Source organism: Eriocheir sinensis, chromosome 26, assembly GCF_024679095.1.
Source record: "Eriocheir sinensis breed Jianghai 21 chromosome 26, ASM2467909v1, whole genome shotgun sequence".
Taxonomy (NCBI): domain Eukaryota; kingdom Metazoa; phylum Arthropoda; class Malacostraca; order Decapoda; family Varunidae; genus Eriocheir; species Eriocheir sinensis.
In genome coordinates, this window is record NC_066534.1 from 1,985,668 (window position 1) to 2,010,667 (window position 25,000).

Consider the following 25,000-nt stretch of genomic DNA (forward strand, 5'->3'; position numbering starts at 1 on the left):
TAAGACTACCCAACTCTCAACCCGGACTCTAGGTTCTCGCTCTAAAGAGAGTATCAAAGATGACCTCCGGGGGTAAGCATAGGGGGTAGGGTAGGCGGTGGCTGAGTGGTAGCGTGCCGGGCCCACATTCACCACGCTACCACCTGGGATTTTTCAGTCACTACCCACATGCTGTTCTGAAGACCACCCATCAACCCGGACTCTAGAGGAAACCGTCCAAGTGAATCAAGAAGGAGTTCCGGGGGGCAGTTTGGGGAGGCGGTAGCTGAATTGATAGCGTGACGGCGCCGCGTTCAGGACGACGCGAATTCAATCCCCTCCCGGTGCCACCAAGCTGGGATTTTTCAGTCACCGCCGAGTGGCTTAAAACTACCCACATGCTGCCCTGAAGACCACCCATCAACCCGGACTCTAGAGGAAACCGTCCAAGTGAATCAAGAAGGAGTTCCGGGGGGCAGCATGAGCCAAGAGAAGATGGCGCCACTATAAACACTTGCCTGCACCATGACGGGCTGGGGCCGACCACCAGCTAGGCCCCTGAAGAAAGCCTACCGGCGCTATAGGCTGAGATGTTAACAAAAAGAGCCTAGCAAGATGGCGCCACTATAAACACTTGCCCGCGCCATAACGGACGGGGGCCTAACATCTGGACCCACTAAAAAAGCCTTTCCCGGACATAGACGGAAACGTGGGGAAAAATAGCGATTGAAAAAAAAATTGGAAAATAAAAAAAATAAAATGCAAGGAAAGAGAAACACACACACACACACACACACACACACACACACACACACACACACACACACACACACACACACACGCATACTTTAACTTTTCCTTTCTCTCTTCCTTTTTCCTCTTGTCATAAAGCTAAATTTATGACGCACACACACACACACACACACACACACACACACACACACACACACACACACACACACACACACACACACACACACACACACACACACACACAGAATTATATATTTCCTTCTGCCTCCTCTCTCTCTCATTAACAAGGGTTATTAAAGAGGCGTTTATGTTCCGCCGAGAGAGAGAGAGAGAGAGAGAGAGAGAGAGAGAGAGAGAGAGAGAGAGAGAGAGAGAGAGAGAGAGAGAGAGAGAGAGAGAGAGAGAGAGAGAGAGAGAGAGAGAGAGAGAGAGAGAGAGAGAGAGAGAGAGAGAGAGAGAATTTGCACTTTAACACACGGAATCTTTTTTTTTTTGTCGTTTTATTTGCTTTATTTTTTTTTTTGTTCTTTTTCGTCAATTATTTTTTTCTCATTATTATTTTCGTAATTTTTTTTTGCTTTTTTGTCTTTTTTTGTTTATTTATTTTTTTTTCTTTTTTTTCTTTCCTTCATTTATTTTTCCCATTTTCTCCTCCTCCTCCTCCTCCTCCTCCTCCTTTCTTGTTTATTAGTTTTTAGTTTTCTTCCTCCTCTTCTTCCTTTCTTCCTCCTCTTTTCCTATTTTCTTCTCCTCCTCCTCCTCCTTCTTCTCTTCTTTTCTTCTCTTCCTCCTTTTATCTTCTTCTTCTTCCTTTTCTTTTCTTCCTCCTCCTCCTCCTCCTCCTTTTCTTCTTTTCTTCTCTTCCTCCTTTTATTTTCTTCTTTTTCCTCTTCTATTCCTCCTCCTCTTCCTCCTCGTTTTTTTCTTCCTAATTCCTTTTTTGTTTATTATTTTCTTCCTTCTCTTCTTCCTTTCTTCCTCCGCTACATATTATCTTCTTCTACTCCTTTTATTTTCTTCTTCTTCTTCTTCTTCTTCTTCTTCTTCTTCTCCTCTTCCTAATTCCTTCCTCGTTTATTAATTTTCTTCCTCCTCTCTTTACTTTCTTTCTCTTCCTCTGCTTAGTCTCTTCTCTTCCTTCACTTTTTACTCTCTTCTTCCTCCTCCTCCTCCTCCTCCTCCTGTGTAAGACACTTGGCCTCTCGCAGTCTCCCGTGTCCTTATGTTCTTGTATGTTTCAGGCACACTGCAGCACGGCCACATCCTGCAGACATGTTATTTTACACCTGATGAGTGAGGTGTGGGAACAGTAAGCTTAACAGGATACTGCAGCGTTTATTTATTTATTTTTATTATTTATTTATATTTTTTTATGACAAATGCATACACTGTTTACTGACCCTCTTTCGATTGTCTCAGGCAGCCTGCAGCACGAGTACAACCTGAAGACATAGTTTCCCCCACAGCTTAGGTCACCAGTAGCGTAAGTTAAGGGTAGTAATTTCCTCTTATTTCTCTCTTTACTGTAAAACTTCCATGTCCCTTTCTTCCTTAAAGGTACATGGTGTTCTCTTCTAACTATTTCCTGCCGGCACGTTACCGGAGAGATGGGTGGGGAGGAGCCTTCATCTATTCTGTCCTGTCCTGCCACACGTACATTACTAGTAGTAGATAGGTCTTCTGGTGTCTGTTCTTCCTATGTATTCCTATGTATTCCTCCTCCTGGTCCTCTTCCCAAGCATGTAGTATGTCAGGCTACATTTCCCGGGCCCAGAGTGCACAGCCTTACACGCGTCAGGACTAAATGACACTAGGCACTTTTTAGACCAGGGTGAGGCGGCGGCGGCTGTCCCTCAACCTTGACGAATGTACCCAGCCACTCCAGGCCCAGGCAGGGTGCCCATACATACCACATGGCTGGGGGGGAGGAGGAGGAGGAGGAGGAGGAGGAGACAAGAAAGGGAAGGAAGGAGATAAGCGAGAAAAGTAGAAGGCTCGTGGCGGCGGTGCTGAACTCCGAAGTGTTTTCTCTCTCTCTCTCTCTCTCTCTCTCTCTCTCTGTTTTTTGTTCTTCTCTTCGTCAATTATTTTTTCTCATTATTTTTATAGCTATTTTTTTCGCTTTTTGTGTGTATGTGTCTCTGTGTGTGTGTGTGTGTGTGTTCTCTCTCTCTCTCTCTCTCTCTCTCTCTCTCTCTCTCTCGTTTCCTCCTTAGCATTCCATCTCTTCTTCCTCGTTATCTTCCCTCCTTCCCTCCCTCCCTCCCTCCCTACCTGGGCCTAATTAACCGTTGCCGTGTGAGGTGTTGGTAGCATCGGGAACATTAACTTAACATAGCAGCGGAGGGAGGGAGGGAGGGAAGAGGGAGAGAAAGGGAAGGAAGGGAGAGAAAGAGAAGGAAGGAAGGTAGGAAGGAAAGAAAGAAGGAAAGAAAGAAAAAAATGATTGCAAGGATAAATTACACGAAAGAAGGAATGTATTGAGAAAAAGAAGGAAGGAAGGGAGGGAAGGGAGAGAAAGAGAAGGAAGGAAGGTAGGAAGGAAAGAAAGAAGGAAAGATAAAAATGATTGCAAGGAGAAATTAAGGGAAAGAAGGAATGTATTGAGAAAAGGAAGGAAGGAAGGAAGGGAGGGAAGGAAGGAAGGAAACAAAGAAGGAAAGAAAAAAAATGATTGCAAGAAGGAAGGAAGGAAGAAATGAAGAAGAGGAGGGAAGGAGAGGAGGGAAGAGAAGAAGAGAAGAAGAGAAGAGAGAGAGAGAGAGAGAGAGAGAGAGAGAGAGAGAGAGAGAGAGAGAGAGAGAGAGAGAGAGAGAGAGAGAGAGAGAGAGAGAGAGAGAGAGAGAGAGAGAGAGAGAGAGACACACACACACACACACACACACACACACACACACACCCTACATCGTCTAGTTTTATATATATTTTTTTCTTATTTCTCTGCCATTTCTTCTTTCTCTGATTTTTCTGCTATTTCTGTTTTATTTCTATTTTCTGTTTCATTTCTTTCTCTTCTTTGTGTCTCCCTCTTTGTGTTTTTTTAATTTCTTTTTTAACTTTTTCTTTTTCTTCTTATGTTTTTTTTTTCCTGGTAACTTTTATTTCAGGTTGTTTTTCTTTCTTTCTTTATCCTTTTCCTCGTCTTTCTTTCTTTCTTTCTTTCTTTCTTAGTTTCCACTTTTTTCCACTTTCTTAATTTCCACTTTTTTCCACTTTCTTAATTTCAACTTTTTCTTTCTTAATTTCCACTTTTTTCCACTTTCTTAATTTCAAGTTTCTTTCTTAATTTCCACTTTTTTCCACTTGCTTAATTTCCACTTTTTTCCACTTGCTTAATTTCCACTTTCTTTCTTTTTACCTTAATTTCCACTTTTTCTCACTTTCTTAATGTTCACTTTCTTTTTCTTTCTTAATTTCCACTTTTTCCACTTTCTTTCTTTCTTTCTTTCTTAATTTCCACTTTTTTTCCACTTTCTTAATTTCCACTTTTTTCCACTTGCTTAATTTCCACTTTTTTCCACTTGCTTAATTTCCACTTTTTTCCACTTGCTTAATTTCCACTTTTTTCCACTTTCTTAATTTCCACTTTTTTCCACTTGCTTAATTTCGACTTTTTTCCACTTGCTTAATTTCAACTTTTTTCCACTTTCTTAATTTCCACTTTCTTCTTTTCCACTTTTTTTCCACTTTCTCAATTTCCACTTTCTTAATTTCCACTTTTTTCCACTTTCTTAATTTCCACTTTCTTTCTTTCCTTCTTTCTTAATTTCCACTTTTTTCCACTTTCTTAATTTCCACTTTCTTTCTTTCCTTCTTTCTTAATTTCCACTTTTTTTCACTTTCTTAATTTCCACTTTCTTTCTTTCCTTCTTTCTTAATTTCCACTTTTTTCCACTTTCTTAATCTCCACTTTTTTCCACTTTCTTAATATCCACTTTTTTCCACTTTCTTAATTTCCACTTTTTTCCGCTTACTTAATTTCCACTTTTTTCCACTTTCTTAATTTCCACTTTTTTTCCACTTTCTTCATTTCCACTTTTTTTCCACTTTCTTCATTTCCACATTCTTTCTTAATTTCCACTTTCTTTCTTTCCTTCTTTCTTAATTTCCACTTTTTTCCACTTTCTTAATTTCCACTTTCTTTCTTTCCTTCTTTCTTAATTTCCACTTTCCACCAACCACTTTTCTCCACTTTCTTAATTTCCACTTTTTCCACTTTCTAAATATCCACTTTTTTCCACTTTCTTAATTTCCACTTTTTTCCGCTTACTTAAGTTCCACTTTATTCCACTTTCTTAATTTCCACTTTTTCCACTTTCTTCATTTCCACATTCTTTCTTAATTTCCATATCTTTCCACTTTCTCAATTTCCACTTTCTTTCTTAATTTCCACTTTTTTCCACTTTCTTAATTTTCACTTTCTTCTTTTCCACTTTTTTCCACTTTCTTAATTTCCATTTCTTTTCCACTTTTTTCCACTTTCTCAATTTCCACTTTCTTTCTTAATTTCCACATCTTTCCACTTTCTTAATCTCCACTTTCTTTCTTTCCTTCTGTCTTTCTTAATTTCCACTTATTTCCACTTTCTCAATTTCCACTTTTTCTTAATTTCCACATCTTTCCACTTTCTTAATGTCCACTTTCTTTCTTTCGTTCTTTCTCTATTTCCAGTGATTTCCTCTCGTCTCTTCGGGGCCGTTTTGTCATGGCGCGTCGGTGGCTTAAATAAATAATCAAAGAACTAATAAATTTTTACCTCGGACGGTCACGTATATTTTCGAAAACGTTTATTAAGATTCATGAATAGTATTAGAATTAGTTATGATGTGCGTGTGTGTGTGTGTGTGTGTGTGTGTGTGTGTGTGTGTGTGTGTGTGTGTGTGTGTGTGTGTGTGTGTGTTGCTTTGATGATTTCCTTTTTATCTTTTCTCTAATGATTTTTTTTTATTTCATTTATTTCTGTTCCTTCTTTTTATCATTGATGTCTTACTAATTTTTCTCTTTTTCTCTGTATTTTTTTTCGTCTTTTTTTTGCGTTTTGTCATTTTTTTGGTTTTCTTTTTTTTTCTTCTGTTTTTTTATATTTTTTGTGGTTGTTTTAGTATTTTTTGTTTGTTTGTTTATTCTTTCTTCCTGTTTTTCATCTTTGGTTTTCTGTTATTTTTCTGTTATTTGTGGTTATTCTGTTATTTTGGGCTTTCTTCCGTTTTCTTCTCCTGTTTTTTCATCTTCTTGTTTTCTGTGTTTTTTCTGTTATTTTGGGCTTTCTTTCCTTTTCTTCTCCTGTTTTTCATCTTCCTGTTTTCTGTTATTTTTCTGTTATTTGTGATTATTCTGTTATTTTGGGCTTTCTTCCGTTTTCTTCGGTTTTTATCTTTTTTTCTGTTATTTGTGGTTATTCTGTTATTTTGAGCTTTCTCTGTTTTTCTTCGCCTGTTTCTCATCTTCCTGTTTTCTGTCATTTCTCCTGTTTTTGTTCTCTTTTATCTGTTTTATTCTTTCGTTTTCAAATCGTCTATAATTCACAAGAACATTCCTGTCTATTTACTGTATAACTTTCTATTTTCACTACTACTAACATATCCTCCACTCTAAACTACTACTACTACTACTACTACTACTACTACTACTACTACTACTACTACTACTACTACCGCTTTTAATACTTGCCGTCACTGATATTTTCTCTCTTTTTCTCATTCCCCTCAGGAGGACAAAGAAAGGACAAGGCAGCGCGGAAGGGTCCCTGATATCGTAAGTGTGGCTATCTCGGTTCTCCTTCTCTGTATATTGCTTTTGGGGGGCATGTTAGCGACAGGGCTGGGGTCGGTATCGTCTTACGTTTCAACCTCTCTTGTCAACTATTGCCAAAGGTCGAAAAGGAGATCAGGTGGGTTTTAATGTGTGTTTCTTTAAGTTCACGGTTCAGAAGAAGGGTCAAACTACCACCAGGGTCATAAAACTAATCCTGGAAATCCCCCAAAGTCCTACGAAAGCCTTGTGAAATGTGTGTTTCTTTAGGTTCACGGTACGGAAGAAGGGTCAGATTACCACCAGGGTCATAAAACTAATCCTGGAAATGCCCCAACCTCCTACGAAAGCCTTGTCACATGTGTGTTTCTGTAGGTGCACGGTACAGAGGAAGGGTCAGACTACCACCAGGGCCATAAAACTACCCCTGGAAATGCCCCAAACTCCTACGAAAGCCTTGTTAAATGTGGGTTTCCTTAGGTTCACGTATGGAAGAAGGGTCAAACAACCACCAGGGTCATAAAACTACCCCTGGAAATGCCCCAACCTCCTATATACGAAAGCCTTGTCAAATGTGTGTTTCTTAGGTTCACGGTACAGAGGAAGGGTCAGACTACCACCAGGGTCATAAAACTACCCTTGAAAATGCCCCAAACACCTACGAAAGCATTGTCAAATGTGTGTTTCTTATGTTCATGGTACAGAAGAAGGGTCACCTGAAATGCCTTGTCAAACGTGTGTTTCTTTAGGTTCACGGTGCGGAAGAAGAGTCAAACTACCACCAGGGTCATAAAACTACCCCTGGAAATGCCCCAAACTCCTACGAAAACCTTGTCAAATGTGTGCTTCTTTAGGTTCATCGTACAGAAGAAAGGTCAGACTAAGTGTTAAAGAGTACAGGCTTATGTTCTAACACGATTTTTATACATATTCGGATCATAGGAAAGGAAATGTCGCGTCCTAAACTATATCTTGACACGTTCTTGACACACACACACACACACACACACACACACACACACACACACACACACACACACACACACACACACACAGATTTCACGTTTGTCAATTATTCTCTCCTCTCCTTCCTTTCCTTCCCTTCCTCTTCCTCTTTATCATCTTCATCCAATTCTCTCTCGCCGTCCTTCAAATCTGCATCTTCCTCCTCCTCCTCCTCTCTCTCCCCTCTCGCTCTTCCTTCCCTTCCTCTTAATCTCCTCACAAGCTCCAATGTTTTCCAGGATGAGGCGAACGAGTTTTGCTTCCCGTGTTTCCAGGAGATTGATGCAGAGCCAGGTTCCCCTTGACAATTACATATATTTTAACTTATATGATTTTTCAACTAATGAAGGCGATGAGTTATGCTTGGATTTATTTACTACAGTTCATCATATTGTTTTTATTCATCACAGTTATTCAAATTACAGTGAGTGAAGCAGCTCAACGCGGACAAAAAATAATAGAAAATATACCGCCAATAACTTCCCCTATTAAGAAAGAGTTTGCAAGAGTTTCAGTCCAAAATAGAGGTCTTGATACACTCCTCCTGAGAGAGTTCAAGTCGTAGGCAGGAGGAAATACACACGAAGGCAGGGGCTGTTCATGAGTTTACCAGCGTGAGGGATGAAAGAATAGAGATGCTGGTTAACTCTTGCATGAGGGGTTTGGACAGTAGAGGGATGAGAGAATGAAGATGCTGGTTAACTCTTGCATGAGGGGTTTGGACAGTAGAGGGATGAGAGAATGAAGATGCTGGTTAACTCTTGCATGAGGATTTGGACAGTAGAGGGATGAAAGAATGAAGATGCTGGTTAACTCTTGCATGAGGGATTTGGACAGTAGAGGGATGAAAGAATGAAGATGCTGGTTAACTCTTGCATGAGGGGTTTGGACAGTAGAGGGATGAGAGAATGAAGATGCTGGTTAACTCTTGCATGAGGGGTTTGGACAGTAGAGGGATGAGAGAATGAAGATGCTGGTTAACTCTTGCATGAGGGATTTGGACAGTAGAGGGATGAAAGAATGAAGATGCTGGTTAACTTTTGCATGAGGGATCTGGACAGTATAGGGATGAAAGAATGAAGATGCTGGTTAACTCTTGCATGAGGGATTTGGACAGTACAGGGATGAAAGAATGAAGATGCTGGTTAACACTTGCATGAGAGATTTGGACAGTAGAGGGATGAAATAATGAAGATGCTGGTTAACTCTTGCATGAGGGATTTGGACAGTATAGGGATGAAAGAATGAAGATGCTGGTTAACTCTTGCATGAGGGATTTGGACAGTATAGGGATGAAAGAATGAAGATGCTGGTTAACTCTTGCATGAGGGATTTGGACAGTATAGGGATGAAAGAATGAAGATGCTGGTTAACTCTTGCATGAGGGATTTGGACAGTATAGGGATGAAAGAATGAAGATGCTGGTTAACTCTTGCATGAGTGATTTGGACAGTATAGGGATGAAAGAATGAAGATGCTGGTTAACTCTTGCATGAGGGATTTGGACAGTAGAGGGATGAAAGAATGAAGATGCTGGTTAACTCTTGCATGAGGGATTTGGACAGTATAGGGATGAAAGAATGAAGATGCTGGTTAACCCTTGGATGAGGAATTTGGACAGTACAGGGATGAAAGAATGAAGATGCTGGTTAACTCTTGCATGAGGGATTTGGACAGTATAGGGATGAAAGAATGAAGATGCTGGTTAACTCTTGCATGAGGGATTTGGACAGTATAGGGATGAAAGAATGAAGATGCTGGTTAACTCTTGCATGAGGGATTTGGACAGTAGAGGGATGAAAGAATGAAGATGCTGGTTAACTCTTGCATGAGGGATTTGGACAGTAGAGGGATGAAAGAATGAAGATGCGGGTTAACTCTTGCACGAGGGATTTGGACAGTATAGGGATGAAAGAATGAAGATGCTGGTTAACTCTTGCATGAGGGATTTGGACAGTATAGGGATGAAAGAATGAAGATGCTGGTTAACTCTTGCATGAGGGATTTGGACAGTAGAGGGATGAAAGAATGAAGATGCTGGTTAACTCTTGCATGAGGATTTGGACAGTATAGGGATGAAAGAATGAAGATGCTGGTTAACTCTTGCATGAGGGATTTGGACAGTAGAGGGATGAAAGAATGAAGATGCTGGTTAACTCTTGCATGAGGGATTTGGACAGTAGAGGGATGAAAGAATGAAGATGCTGGTTAACTCTTGCATGAGGGATTTGGACAGTAGAGGGATGAAAGAATGAAGATGCTGGTTAACTCTTGCATAAGGAATTTGGACAGCACAGGATGAAAGAATGAAGATGCTGGTTAACTCTTGCATAAGGGATTTGGACAGTAGAGGGATGAAAGAATGAAGATGCTGGTTGACTCTTGCATAGGAGATTTTGACAGTAGTTGGATGAAAGAATGAAGATGCTGGTTAACTATTGCATGAGGGATTTGGACAGTAGAGGGATGAAAGAATGAAGATGCTGGTTAACTCTTGCATGAGGGATTTGGACAGTAGAGGGATGAAAGAATGAAGATGCTGGTTAACTCTTGCATGAGGGATTTGGACAGTATAGGGATGAAAGAATGAAGATGCTGGTTAACTCTTGCATGAGGGATTTGGACAGTATAGGGATGAAAGAATGAAGATGCTGGTTAACTCTTGCATGAGTGATTTGGACAATACAGGGATGAAAGAATGAAGATGCTGGTTAACTCTTGCATGAGGGATTTGGACAGTAGAGGGATGAAAGAATGAAGATGCTGGTTAACTCTTGCATGAGGGATTTGGACAGTACAGGGATGAAAGAATGAAGATGCTGGTTAACTCTTGCATGAGGGATTTGGACAGTATAGGGATGAAAGAATGAAGATGCTGGTTAACTCTTGCATGAGGGATTTGGACAGTAGAGGGATGAAAGAATGAAGATGCTGGTTAACTCTTGCATGAGGGATTTGGACAGTAGAGGGATGAAAGAATGAAGATGCTGGTTAACTCTTGCATGAGGGATTTGGACAGTATAGGGATGAAAGAATGAAGATGCTGGTTAACTCTTGCATGAGGGATTTGGACAGTAGAGGGATGAAAGAGTGAAGATGCTGGTTAACTCTTGGATGAGGAATTTGGACAGTAGAGGGATGAAAGAATGAAGATGCTGGTTAACTCTTGCATGAGGGGGATTTGGACAGTACAGGGATGAAAGAATGAAGATGCTGGTTAACTCTTGCATGAGGGATTTGGACAGTACAGGGATGAAAGAATGAAGATGCTGGTTAACTCTTGCATGAGGGATTTGGACAGTACAGGGATGAAAGAATGAAGATGCTGGTTAACTCTTGCATGAGGATTTGGACAGTAGAGGATGAAAGAATGAAGATGCTGGTTAACTCTTGCATGAGGATTTGGACAGTAGAGGATGAAAGAATGAAGATGCTGGTTAACTCTTGCATGAGGGATTTGGACAGTAGAGGGATGAAAGAATGAAGATGGGTTAACTCTTGGGAGGATTTGGACAGTAGGGATGAAAGAATGAAGATGCTGGTTAACTCTTGCATGAGGATTTGGACAGTAATGGGATGAAAGAATGAAGATGCGGGTTAACTCTTGCACGAGGTTTGGACAGTATAGGGATGAATGGAGTGGGTTCTTGCATGAGGATGTAGTAATGGAGGTGCAGGAATGAAGTTGGAGGGTGCAGGGAGGAGGATGAAAGAATGGAGTGCGGGTTAACTCTTGCAGGGAGGATGTAGTAATGGAGTGTGGGTGCAGGGAGGATGTAGTAATGAAAGAGTGTGGGTGCAGGGAGGATGTAGTAATGGGATGCAGGGAGGATGTAGTAATGGAGTGTGGGTGCAGGGAGGATGTAGTAATGGAGTGTGGGTGCATGGAGGATGTAGTAATGGAGTGTGGGTGCATGAGGATGTAGTAATGGAGTGTGGGTGCAGGAGGATGTAGTAATGGAGAATGAGGATGGTAATGGAGTGTGGGTGCAGGAGGATGTAGTAATGGAGGGGTGCAGGGAGGATGGAATGGGTTGCAGGAGGATGTAGTAATGGAGTGGGTGCAGGGAGGATGTAGTAATGGAGTGTGGGTGCAGGAGGATGTAGTAATGGAAGGGGGTGCAGGGAGGATGTAGTAATGGAGTGTGGGTGCATGGAGGATGTAGTAATGGGGGAGGGAGTGCAGGGAGGATGTAGTAATGGAGTGTGGGTGCAGGGAGGATGTAGTAATGGAGTGTGGGTGCAGGGAGGATGTAGTAATGGAGTGTGGGTGCAGGGAGGATGTAGTAATGGAGTGTGGGTGCAGGGAGGATGTAGTAATGGAGTGTGGGTGCAGGGAGGATGTAGTAATGGAGTGTGGGTGCAGGGAGGATGTAGTAATGGAGTGTGGGTGCAGGGAGGATGTAGTAATGGGTGTGGGTGCAGGATGATGTAGTAATGGAGTGTGGGTGCAGGGAGGATGTAGTAATGGAGTGTGGGTGCAGGGAGGATGTAGTAATGGAGTGTGGGTGCAGGGAGGATGTAGTAATGGAGCGTGGGTGCAGGGAGGATGTAGTAATGGAGTGTGGGTGCAGGGAGGATGTAGTAATGGAGTGTGGGTGCAGGGAGGATGTAGTAATGGTGCGTGGGGATGCAGGGAGGATGTAGTAATGGAGTGTGGGTGCAGGGAGGATGTAGTAATGGAGTGTGGGTGCAGGGAGGATGTAGTAATGGAGTGTGGGTGCAGGGAGGATGTAGTAATGGAGTGTGGGTGCAGGGAGGATGTAGTAATGGAGTGTGGGTGCAGGGAGGATGTAGTAATGGAGTGTGGGTGCAGGGAGGATGTAGTAATGGAGTGGAGATGCAGGGAGGATGTAGTAATTGAGTGTGGGTGCAGGGAGGCTGTAGTAATGGGTGTGGGTGCAGGGAGGATGTAATGGAGTGTGGGTGCAGGAGGATGTAGTAATGGAGTGTGGGTGCAGGGAGGATGTAGTAATGGAGTGTGGGTGCAGGGAGGATGTAGTAATGGAGTGGGGATGCAGGGAGGATGTAGTAATGGAGTGTGGGTGCAGGGAGGATGTAGTAATGGAGTGTGGGTGCAGGGAGGATGTAGTAATGGAGTGTGGTTGCAGGGAGGATGTAGTAATGGAGTGTGGGTGCAGGGAGGATGTAGTAATGGAGTGTGGGTGCAGGGAGGATGCAGTAATGGAGTGTGGGTGCAGGGAGGATGTAGTAATGGAGTGTGGGTGCAGGGAGGATGTAGTAATGGAGTGTGGGTGCAGGGAGGATGTAGTAATGGAGTGTGGGTGCAGGGAGGATGTAGTAATGGAGTGGAGATGCAGGGAGGATGTAGTAATGGAGTGGAGATGCAGGGAGGATGTAGTAATGGAGTGTGGGTGCAGGGAGGATGTAGTAATGGAGTGTGGGTGCAGGGAGGATGTAGTAATGGAGTGGAGATGCAGGGAGGATGTAGTAATGGAGTGTGGGTGCAGGGAGGATGTAGTAATGGAGTGTGGGTGCAGGGAGGATGTAGTAATGGTGCGTGGGTAGGAGGATGTAGTAATGGAGTGGAGATGCAGGGAGGATGTAGTAATGGAGTGTGGGTGCAGGGAGGATGTAGTAATGGAGTGTGGGTGCAGGGAGGATGTAGTAATGGAGTGTGGGTGCAGGGAGGATGTAGTAATGGAGTGTGGGTGCAGGGAGGATGTAGTAATGGAGCGTGGGTGCAGGGAGGATGTAGTAATGGAGTGTGGGTGCAGGGAGGATGTAGTAATGGAGTGTGGGTGCAGGGAGGATGTAGTAATGGAGGGTGCAGGGAGGATGTAGTAATGGAGTGTGGGTGCAGGGAGGATGTAGTAATGGAGTGGAGATGCAGGGAGGATGCAGTAATGGAGTGGAGATGCAGGGAGGATGTAGTAATGGAGTGGAGATGCAGGGAGGATGTAGTAATGGAGTGGAGATGCAGGGAGGATGTAGTAATGGAGTGTGGGTGCAGGGAGGATGTAGTAATGGAGCGTGGGGATGCAGGGAGGATGCAGTAATGGAGCGTGGAGATGCAGGAGGATCATTAACAGATAGTCTATTTCAGAGACAAACACGCAGCAACGGTATGAAGTTGATGTAACACATTGGTGCGCAGAAGTTAATAACTCGTCGATCACTACCGTCAGTGCACAGAGTATCAATGATAAGTACTTCTCAGACAGATTGCAGCAAGACCTTACATTCATAATTATCCTGGACAGGTTACTGGTCCTCTTGCCAAACGAGGATCAAGCCTCCTGTGCCCTAATTACACCTCACCCATCGTGGATATTGGGGGAAGTTCTGGGGCCCCTCCCTGTGTAGGCCTCGTCCTCTTCCAGTCTCCCCTGTATTTCTATGTTATGTTCTTATGTAGTAGTGTTTCCCCCACACAGCTTAGGTTGCCAGTAGTGTAGTAAAGGTAGTAAAATTTCCTCTTATTTCTCTCTTTACTGTAAAAAATTTCCATGTCCCTTTCTTCCTTAAGGTAATGGTGTTCTCCTGCTTCTTCCTGCCCGGCACGGTGCCGGGAGGAAGAAGTGGAGTGGAAGGAGCCTTCATCTTTCCTGTCTGTCTACACATGGGTACTAGTGGCCTTGTTAGTAAACAGACACCCACAGCCCATAGACAAATAGGTCTTCAATTATCTATTCTATCTTGACCCTATATATTCCTCTCCTCTCCTCCTCTCCTCCTCCTTCTTCTTCCCCTCTTTCTCTTCTCCCTCCTCCAAATCTTTTAACCTCAAATCCCTTTATCTTCCTTCTCTCCTTCTCCCCTCCTCTCCTCCTCTCCTCTTACTCCCTCTCCTTCTCCTCCTCCTCCTCTCTCCCTGCCACGAGAACTCCTCAGAAACTTAGTCAGCCAGAAGGATTGAGCGACGATCTGACAGCGTGGATCAAAAGACTGGCTCACTGAAAAACAACAGGTTACTCAACGGACGGAAGCCTCCAGTGGCTCCCGGTCACAAGTGGAGTACCACAGGGAGTCCCAGGACATACTTTCATCATATATATAACGAGCCTAGAACTGGGATTAAATCAATCTTTCAAAAATTTGCCGACTGACACAAAAGGTGGGTGGGAAGGCCCTCACATTGACAGACTGCGAGGTATCCAGAGACCTGGACCAGATCACTCAGTGGTCGAAAAAATGGCAGATGTCTCAACTTTTCTGGTAAGTGTGCATCGGATCAAAACAGCCTTCCATATACCATGGTGCCCGAACCACTACATGTTGTGCAGAGAAAGAGACCTCAGGGTCACCATCAGCAGTGACTGAAACAAACAAAACACTTTAAGTCCACCGCCTGTAGAAAGCCAATACAATGCTTGGGTTCATCGAGAACAGAATACAAGACGCGCCAGGAATTTATGTTATCCTTGTTATATAATTCGCTGGTAAGGCCCCACCTGGAATACATAAATACCCAGTCTGGTCTCCTGAGTACACAGGAAAAGACGATGAATTGCCGAAAGTACGGCGCCGCGCCACGAAGATGATACCATCACTGAGGACGAGGAAACCCTATGAAGAACGACTCGAGCGACTCCTTGCTTCACGTTGGAAAAAGAGACGACTGCGGAGACTTATGATACAAGTCTTTAAGTACCTGAACCAAGCTCAACGTTGAAGTCCTCCCAAACTCTTCACACTACAAAACTAACTGAGAACAAGAAACAACGGAAAATAATTCAAGCAAAGCGATACAAACATCGGCGGGAGTTGCTTCTCGGAATAGAGTTGTTCGCCACTGGAACAGCCTTCCCTTAAGAGTGGTTAGCGCAGAGACCATCAACTCCTTCAAGAAACGCATTGGGTATACACTTTTGCTGCAACAGGATTGAACTGAACGTTCCCCAGAGTAGGTACACAAATTGCTTTAATCCTTCCTGCAAGCCACTTCTGTGGCAAACGGATTGATTAAATCGCACAAGACATGAGCAACCTAGTATTGAAGCCAACAGGCTTTCTGCTGCCTGCTAGTCCATGTTTCCATGTTTCCTCTTCCTCCTTACCCTAAAACTCACCCGGGTCATTATCTCACATCATCTGCGGGTCATTAACGCAAACAGGTGAGCTGGGGCACGCGAGATGACACTGGGGGGGCGGGAGGGGGAAAGGGGAGGGAGGGAGAGGCTAAGTGGTGTAATCTTTCACTCCCTCCGCCAAGGACCATATATTTAATGTTTTCTTTATTTTGGGGTGGGAGGGGATGAGAGGGGACGGGAGGATGAGGTTAAATGGGGTGTAATCTTTCCTCACTCACTTAAGAACCATATATTTTTTTCCTTTTTCCGCAGTTCTTAATACTTTTTTTTCGTGAGGCTGACTGGGCCGACTCCACAACCTCTTCACGCTGGGAAAAAAACGCCTGAGAGAGATAAGTTCAGGTCTCAGGTATACCTAAAAAAGAACTTCCTAGGCTCCTCTTTTCTGTAAGTACACTAGCACAACCTCCACCAAAGCCTTGTCAAGCTATCACCCGGCTCATAACACTACCCATGGAAATACTAACACAACCTCCACCAAACCTTGTTCATATCCTCCGGAGCTCCTTAACACTACCCATGGAAATCTACTACTTTAGCTCTGCAAAGCCTTGTCAAACTATCGCCAGGCTCTTAACACTACTGTGGAAATACTACTAACACAACCTCAACCAAAGCCTTGTCAAACTATCACCAGGCTCATAACACTCCCCATGGAAATACTACTGACACAACCTCTACCAAGCCTTGTCAAACTATCACCAGGCTCATAACTTTTCTTCCATGAAATACTACTAACACCCTCTGCAAAACACAATTCAAACCCCCCTATCCCCACCAGGCTCATAACACTACTACATAGAAATATTACTAACTAGACTCTGCAAAACCTTGTCAAACTATCACCAAGCTCATAACACCTATGGAAACACTACTAACACAACCTCTACCAAAAGCAGCATCATAGTTACCCACCAAATCACTGCTGCCCATGGAAGTACTACTAACACAACCTTTACAAGCCTTGTCAAACTATCTACCAGGCTCCAACACCAGCAGGCTTACTACTAACACCAGCACTCACCAAGCTTCCTCCAGGGATTTGGGCGTTCCTGTATCGTGTCCATAACCTTCTCCCCCCTTGCAGTTGCTATCCTTATACAGGGGCCTTGTCCGCCCTCATTATGGGTATGCATCTCACGTGTGGGAGCTCCTACAGCTCTTCTGGACAGAGTGGGGAACAGGCTGCTTCGTCTCATCAGCTCTCCTCCTCCCTACTGATGAGTGCCCTACCTCTTAAATTTACTTGCGATATTTGCCTCTCTTTCTATCTTCCTGGGTATTTCCGCTGGCTGCTCTTCTGAACTGCTAACTGCCTCCCCCCCCTCCACGCCTTGCTGCGACTTTCTACTCATGCTCATCCTACTGTCAATCCCTTGCTACGGATTAACCAACTTCACTCTTCATCCCTCACGCTTCAAATTAAACTCAGACAATCTTCCAGCTTCATCTGTGTTTCCTCCTGCCTACGACAGACTCTTCAGAGGAGGTATCAGGAACGCCTTCGAATCTGGCCTTGCTTTTGGCCACCTCCTCTGATTCTTTTTTGGGAGGCAGGTGGCCAGGCTTCTTTTTTTATTCTTGTTTCATTTGCTTGTAGGCACCTCCTTTGTTGTAAAAAAGACTTGTCCAAACTATCAACAGATATAACACTACCCATGGACATACTACTAACACAACCTCTACAAAGCCTTGTCAAACTATCCACCAGGCTCCCTTAACACTACCCTTAGCAATACCATAAAACCTCTGCAAACCTTGTCAGAGCCCCAACACCAGGGCTCCATAACACTATCCATGTAAATACCACTTCTTTAGCCTCCTACAAGCCTTGTCAAACTAACACCAAACCATAACATTACCCGTGGACATACTATTAACACAACCTCTACAAAATATGCAGCTATCACCGACTCCATAACACTACCATGGACATACTACTAACACAACAACCTCACCATGTGTCCAGACTATCACCAGCTCATAACACTACCATAGAATACTACTAACACAAAAAGCCTCTACTAAAGCCTTGTCAGAAAACTATCTCACCAGGCTCCTTAACACTACCCTTGAATACTACTAACACAACCTCTACTGTGTCAAACTATCACCAGGCTCATAACAGTACCTATGGAAATACTACTAACACAACCTCTACTCCCTCACTCACTTAAGAACCATATATTTTTTTCCTTTTCACAACGACTCACAAGCGACTCACAAGCGACTCACAACGATTCACAACGACTCACAAGCGACTCACAACGATTCACAAGCGACTCACAACGATTCACAAGCGACTCAGGCAACTCACAACCTCTTCACGCTGGAAAACAAGAGGCAGGCTTTACCGGCCTCTTGCAGACTCCTTACGTTGTTATGTTCTTACGAGGGGATAGGACTCAGGTCTTCAAGTATACCTAAAGAACCTCACCAGGCTCATAACACTACCCATGGAAACACTACTAACGCAACCTCCACCAAAGCCTTGTCAAACTATCACCAGGCTCATAACACTATCCATGGAAACACTACTAACACAACCTCCACCAAAGCCTTGTCAAACTATCACCAGGCTCATAACACTACCCATGGAAATACTACTAACACAACCTCCACCAAAGCCTTGTCAAACTATCACCAGGCTCATAACACTACCCATGGAAATACTACTAACACAACCTCTACCAAAGCCTTGTCAAACTATCACCAGGCTCATAACACTACCCATGGAAACACTACTAACGCAACCTCTACCAAAGCCTTGTCAAACTATCACCAGGCTCATAACACTACCCATGGACATACTACTAACACAACCTCTACCAAGGCCTTGTCAAACTATCACCAGGCTCATAACACTACCCATGGACATACTACTAACACAACCTCTACCAAAGCCTTGTCAAACTATCACCAGGCTCATAACACTACCCATGGAAACACTACTAACACAACCTCTACCAAAGCCTTGTCAAACTATCACCAGGCTCATAACACTACCCATGGACATACTACTAACACAACCTCTACCAAAGCCTTGTCAAACTATCACCAGGCTCATAACACTACCCATGGAAACACTACTAACACAACCTCTACCAAAGCCTTGTAAAACTATCACCTATAGGCATACCCCATCATACTACAAATTCACATCAGCCTTGTCAAACTATCACCAGACTCATAACACTACCCATGGACATACTAACACAACCTCTACCAAAGCCTTACCGAATTTCACCTATATGCATCCTCTGTATCTTTTGTAATAGGAGCGGTGTGTTAGGGCTTGTTTTATACTATAGGGCCATTGTAGAGATATTGAAATCCAGGACTATTTTCCAGGCATTGCATCACACTCTCCAGCGCTGAATCTTGTACCGTTTCCAGTTTTTGTGATAGTAACGGTGTGTTCCAGGCATGCGTTATACTTCAGGGCCATTGTAGAGATATTGAAATCCACAAGTATCCATTTTCCAGGCATTCCATTACACCGTCTAGCGCTGAATCTTGTACCGTTTCCAGTTTTTGTGATAGTAGCGGGGTGTTCCAGGCATGTGTTAGTCTATATAGAGCCTTTGTATAGATATTGAAATCCACAAGTATCCATTTTCCAGGCATTCCATTACACCGTCCAGCGCTGAATCTTTTACCGTTTCCAGATTTTGCAATAGTTGCGGGGTATTTCAGGCATGCGGTAGTCTATATAGATCCATTGTAGAGATATTGAAATCCACTAGTATCCATTTTCCAGGCATTCCATTACACCGTCCAGCGCTAAATCTTGTCCCGTTTCCAGTTTTTGTGATAGTAGCGGGGTGTTCCAGGCATGCGTTAGTCTATATAGAGCCTTTGTATAGATATTGAAATCCACAAGCATCCATTTTCCAGGCGTTCCATCGTACCCTCCAGCGCTGAATCTTGTCTCGTTTCCAGTTTCTTTAATAGTAGCGGTGGTGTTTCCAGGCATGTGTTAGTCTATATAGAGCCTTTGTATAGATATTGAAATCCACAAGTATCCATTTTCCAGGCGTTCCATCGCATCCTCCAGCGCTGAATCTTTTACCGTTTCCAGTTTTTGTAATAGTAGCGGTGTGTTTCCAGGCATGTGTTAGTCTATATAGAGCCTTTGTATAGATATTGAAATCCACAAGTATCCATTTTCCAGGCACTCCATGACACTGTCCAGCGCTGAATCTTGCCCCGTTTCCAGATTTTTTAATAGTAGCGGTGTGTTCCAGGGATGTGCTATACTTAAGGGCCATTGTAGAGATATTTAAATCCAGGACTATCCTTTTTCCAGGCATTGCATCACACTCTCCAGCGCTGAATCTTGTACCGTTTCCAGTTTTTGTGATAGTAGCGGTGTGTTTCCAGGCATGCGTTAGTCTATATAGAGCCTTTGTATAGATATTGAAATCCACAAGTATCCATTTTCCAGGCGTTCCATCGCATCCTCCAGCGCTGAATCTTGTACCGTTTCCAGTTTTTGTAATAGTAGCGGTGGTGTTTCCAGGCATGTGTTATACTTCAGGGCCTTTGTATAGATATTGAAATCCACAAGTATCCATTTTCCAGGCGTTCCATCGCATCCTCCAGCGCTGAATCTTGTACCGTTTCCAGTTTTTGTAATAGTAGCGGGGTGTTCCAGGCATGTGTTATACTTCAGGGCCTTTGTATAGATATTGAAATCCACAAGTATCCATTTTCCAGGCATTCCATTACACCGTCTAGCGCTGAATCTTGTACCGTTTCCAGTTTTTGTGATAGTAGCGGTGTGTTTCCAGGCATGTGTTAGTCTATATAGAGCCTTTGTATAGATATTGAAATCCACAAGTATCCATTTTCCAGGCATTCCATTACACCGTCCAGCGCTGAATATTGTACCGTTTCCAGTTTTTTTAATAGTAGCGGTGTGTTCCAGGGATGTGCTATACTTAAGGGCCATTGTAGAGATATTTAAATCCAGGACTATCCATTTTCCAGGCATTGCATCACACTCTCCAGCGCTGAATCTTGTACCGTTTCCAGATTTTGTGATAGTAGCGGGGTGTTCCAGGCATGTGTTAGTCTATATAGAACCATTGTATAGATATTGAAATCCACAAGTATCCATTTTCCAGGCGTTCCATCACACACTCCAGCGCTGAATCTTGTACCGTTTCCAGTTTTTGTAATAGTAGCGGTGTGTTCCAGGCATGCGTTAGTCTATATAGATCCATTGTAAAGATATTGAAATCCACGAATATCCATTTTCCAGGCACTCCATCACTGCCCCAGCGCTAAATCTTGGAAATATATATTCGCTCGTATATTCAAAACAGACCCCCAACCGACCCGGCGCTTCACGGGGGTGGGTGAGGTGGGGGGAGGGGGTTGGGGTAAAAAATGCATGTGACGAGGTTTTGCTGGCCATTAGGATGAAAAATAAAGCGGACAGGAAACGCGGATTGGATTATACATTATTCATCGGAGCTGTTTGCATGTATAACCACTGAGGAATGGCCGGTGACGAGGGCTTTTTAGTGTCACGCAAAAAATTACTGAGAGAAAAATGAAAGTTTGGAAGAGAGAGAGAGAGAGAGAGAGAGAGAGAGAGAGAGAGAGAGAGAGAGAGAGAGAGAGAGAGAGAGAGAGAGAGAGAGAGAGAGAGAGAGAGAGAGAGAGAGAGAGAGAGAGAGAGAGAGAGAGAGAGAGAGAGAGAGAGAGAGAGAGAGAGAGAGAGAGTAGTTTTAGAGGACACATTACTGATGCAACAGAAATATACTGCACACACACACACACACACACACACACACACACACACACACACACACACACACACACACACACACACACACACACACACACACACACACATACATCAATGCAACACATACTTAAAAAAAAAACCAAAATTATTATGGTTGTAGAGAGATAGAGAGAGAGAGAGAGAGAGAGGACTTTCTTTCTATTCATCTCTCTCTCTCTCTCTCTCTCTCTCTCTCTCTCTCTCTTCTATTAAGTGTCTGTCAAGAGTGTTTTTTTTACTGCATCAATAGTTCTCGTATCAACATTTCTACCTTTCCTTAATCTCTATCTATTCATCTACCTAAAGGCGGCTTTACACCTGGCAATTCCTGGCCGGCAATCCAGCCGCGACGATCTAGCGGCTAGACCGGCTGTGTGCTCTCGGGACAAGTACGTTCACACGTGGGAGGAGCCGCCGGGAGCATCAAGACGTAAACTGCTAGCAAATGCAAGGGCATGAATTCATCCCAGACACCCCAAAAGGCTACTACCATATCTTAAAACCACAATGAGTTTGGTCCATTAGCCTAATATTGTAGAAATACGAGTTTTACCTTCAGTAGTATTGATTGATCGAGTGCTCATTGTTGCATTCAACAACAAAGGAGAAGGGAGGAACATGCCGTCCCAGGCATTGCATAGTGTGATTATATAATACACGAAAATAATCGTTCCTTACCTCCTTCGATATCTCGCAAAGAGATAAACATTTCTCGTATGTTGCTGCCACTCTCTCAAAAGTTGTTTTGCGTAGACTCAGCTTCTCATACAGCTTATCTTGTGGGTCCACAAGTGTCTATGCTGCCTCACTTCTAGTAATGCCGCCTCGGCCTCCCGGCTCCAGATCTTGTTGTCTGTATCTGTCATTTCTTGTTTTATTGGCGCCGACATGTTGTACTCAGCCGCCAGTCGGCAATACAAGACGGACGCGCTCAGCTGCAGAGAACTTGCCGCGAGAAGGGCTCCCAGACCCAGACCCAGACCAAAAATGCTGCCGCGCCTGTATTGCCGACTAGGAATTGCCAGGTGTAAAGCCGCCTTAAGTCTGTCTCCATCTACCAATCCATCTATCTATCTCTTTATCTCTCTCCCAGCTCCTATAACTATCGTTCTGTCCGCCCAAATTGGCGATCATATAGAAGGTCAGAGTTAGTCAGATGCTTGAAAGTGAAGGGATTAGGAAGGGAAATGGAGAAGGGTTAATCTAGATGTTGACAGGCAGGGATGAAGGAGTTTGACCAGGCAGGGTGTCAGCACGGAGCCACAGTTTTTAAGGACAGCAGAGAGAGACGGGAAGAGAAGGGCAGATAAGGGATTAGGAAGGGAAATGGAGAAGGGTTAATCTAGATGTTGACAGGCAGGGATGAAGGAGTGTGACCAGGCAGGGTGTCAGCACGGAGGCACAGTTTTTAAGGGCAACAGAGAGAGGGGAAGAGAAGGACAGTGAAGGAATTAGGAAGAGAAATGGAGAAGGGTTAATCTACATGTTGACAGGCAGGGATGAAGGAGTTTGACCAGGCAGGGTGTCAGCAGGGAGCCACAGTTTTTAAGGGCAACAGAGAGAGGGGAAGAGAAGGGCAGATAAGGGATTAGGAAGAGAAATGGAGAAGGGTTAATCTACATGTTGACAGGCTGAGACGAAGGAGTTTGACCAGGCAGGGTGTCAGCACGGAAGCATAGATTTAAGGACAGCGGAGAGAGGGGAAGAGAAGGGCAGATAAGGGATTAGGAAGGGAAATGAATAAGGGTTAATCTAGATGCTGACAGGCAGAGATGAAGGAGTTTGACCAGGCAGGGTGTCAGCACGGAGCCACAGTTTCTTAGGACAATAGGAAGCACTATATTGGGTCCTTAATAAGCCTTCTGGGACCTCATTAATCATACCTGTTTATAAATTATCGATCTGTACCCATTGCCTTTCCTTCTTTTAAATGGACTCATGCGTCGTGTGAGCCCTTGAAACCGGGGACAGAGGGCGTGGAAAGGACCCCCCCCTCCCCCCCCCCCACACACACACACACACGCACACACACAGCAAAGCGAGCGAGCATTTCCTGCAGTCCCCGCCTCGTCTGGGCCAGCTGGACGCCTGCATATATTTAGTTCTCAGATTAATTATTATATAGTGGAGGGGAGAGAGAGAGAGAGAGAGAGAGAGAGAGAGAGAGAGAGAGAGAGAGAGAGAGAGAGAGAGAGAGAGAGAGAGAGAGAGAGAGAGAGAGAGAGAGAGAGAGAAGAGAGAGAGAGAGAGAGAGAGAGAGAGAGAGAGAGAGAGAGAGAGAGAGAGAGAGAGAGAGAGAGAGAGAGAGAGAGAGAGAGAGAGAGAGAGAGAGAGAGAGAGAGAGAGAGAGAGAGAGAGAGAGAGAGAGAGAGAGAGAGAGAGAGAGAGAGAGAGAGAGAGAGAGAGAGAGAGAGAGAGAGAGAGAGAGAGAGAGAGAGAGAGAGAGAGAGAGAGAGAGAGAGAGAGAGATAGACCTTTGGATATACACAGCAAGGGAGGGAAGGCGCAGAGGAGAAAGAGAGGAAAGAACAGATGGTCGCCGCTTGAGTAGAGAAGGGAGTTGACCAATAGAAAGATAAATAGATAGATAGATAGAAAGCAAGGAGAAATTAACAGGAGAGTAATACAAGCTTGAGAGCAGGGAATAGATAGATAGATAGAGAGATAGATAGATATAGAGAGAGAGAGAGAGAGAGAGAGAGAGAGAGAGAGAGAGAGAGAGAGAGAGATTAATACGAGATGAGAGAGACAGAGAGAGAGAAAGATACATAGATTGACACATAGCCAGATAGATATATGTGTATGTATGTATGTGTCAACCATGTACTTATTAATATACAAGGGAATATGCTTATCAATATACAAGGGAATATGGATGCAGTACAATATATCACCAAACATGAACGTTGTATGTCACCTTCCACGTGAATATAATATAGCCACCGACGAATTTGCAAACAGAGAGGTGCATATTAAAATTCCTGGTGTAGATTCAAGCCTGTAAAAATACACTTGATAAAACACATATATAAAGACAATTCGTATGGAGAATGCATCTCACGTGTGGGGGGGCTCCACTCACACAGCTCTTCTGGACAGAGTGGAGTCTAAGGCTCTTCGTCTCATCAGCTCTCCTCCTCTTACTGATAGTCTTCTACCTCTTAAGTTCCGCCGCCTTGTTGCTTCTCTTTCTATCTTCTATCGCTATTTTCATGCTGACTGCTCTTCTGAACTTAACCAGCAACTTCACTCTTTCATCCCTATACTGTCCAGACCCCTTATGCAAGAGTTAACCAGCATCTCCATTCTTTCATCCCTATACTGTCCAAACCCCTTATGCAAGAGTTAACCAGCATCTTCACTCTTTCATCCCTCACGCTGGTAAACTCTGGAACAATCTTCCTTCATCTGTATTTCCTCCTGCCTACGACTTGAACTCTTTCAAGAGAAGGGTATCAGTACACCTCTCCTCCCGAAATTGAGCTCTCTTTCGGCCACCTCTTTGGATTCTTTTTTGTAGGAGCAGCGAGTAGCGGGCTTTTTTTTTATTGTTTCCTTTTTTTGTGCCCTTGAGCTGTAAACTTTGCTGTAAAAAAAAAAAATGATGCGGGAAACTACACTAGATAAAACATATAAAAAAAAACCCAGTCAATTAGTATAG

The 25,000-nt window shown here is 43.7% G+C and overlaps 1 long non-coding RNA gene across 1 annotated transcript in view; it reads left to right on the top strand.

Moving 5' to 3' along the window:
* LOC127003691 (uncharacterized) overlaps positions 1-25,000 on the top strand; it is an 87,422-nt gene that overhangs the window by 22,324 nt on the left and 40,098 nt on the right. The window contains exon 2 of the long non-coding RNA XR_007757328.1: positions 6,442-6,486. This is a non-coding gene — a long non-coding RNA (uncharacterized LOC127003691). The remainder of the gene's footprint in view (positions 1-6,441; positions 6,487-25,000) is intronic.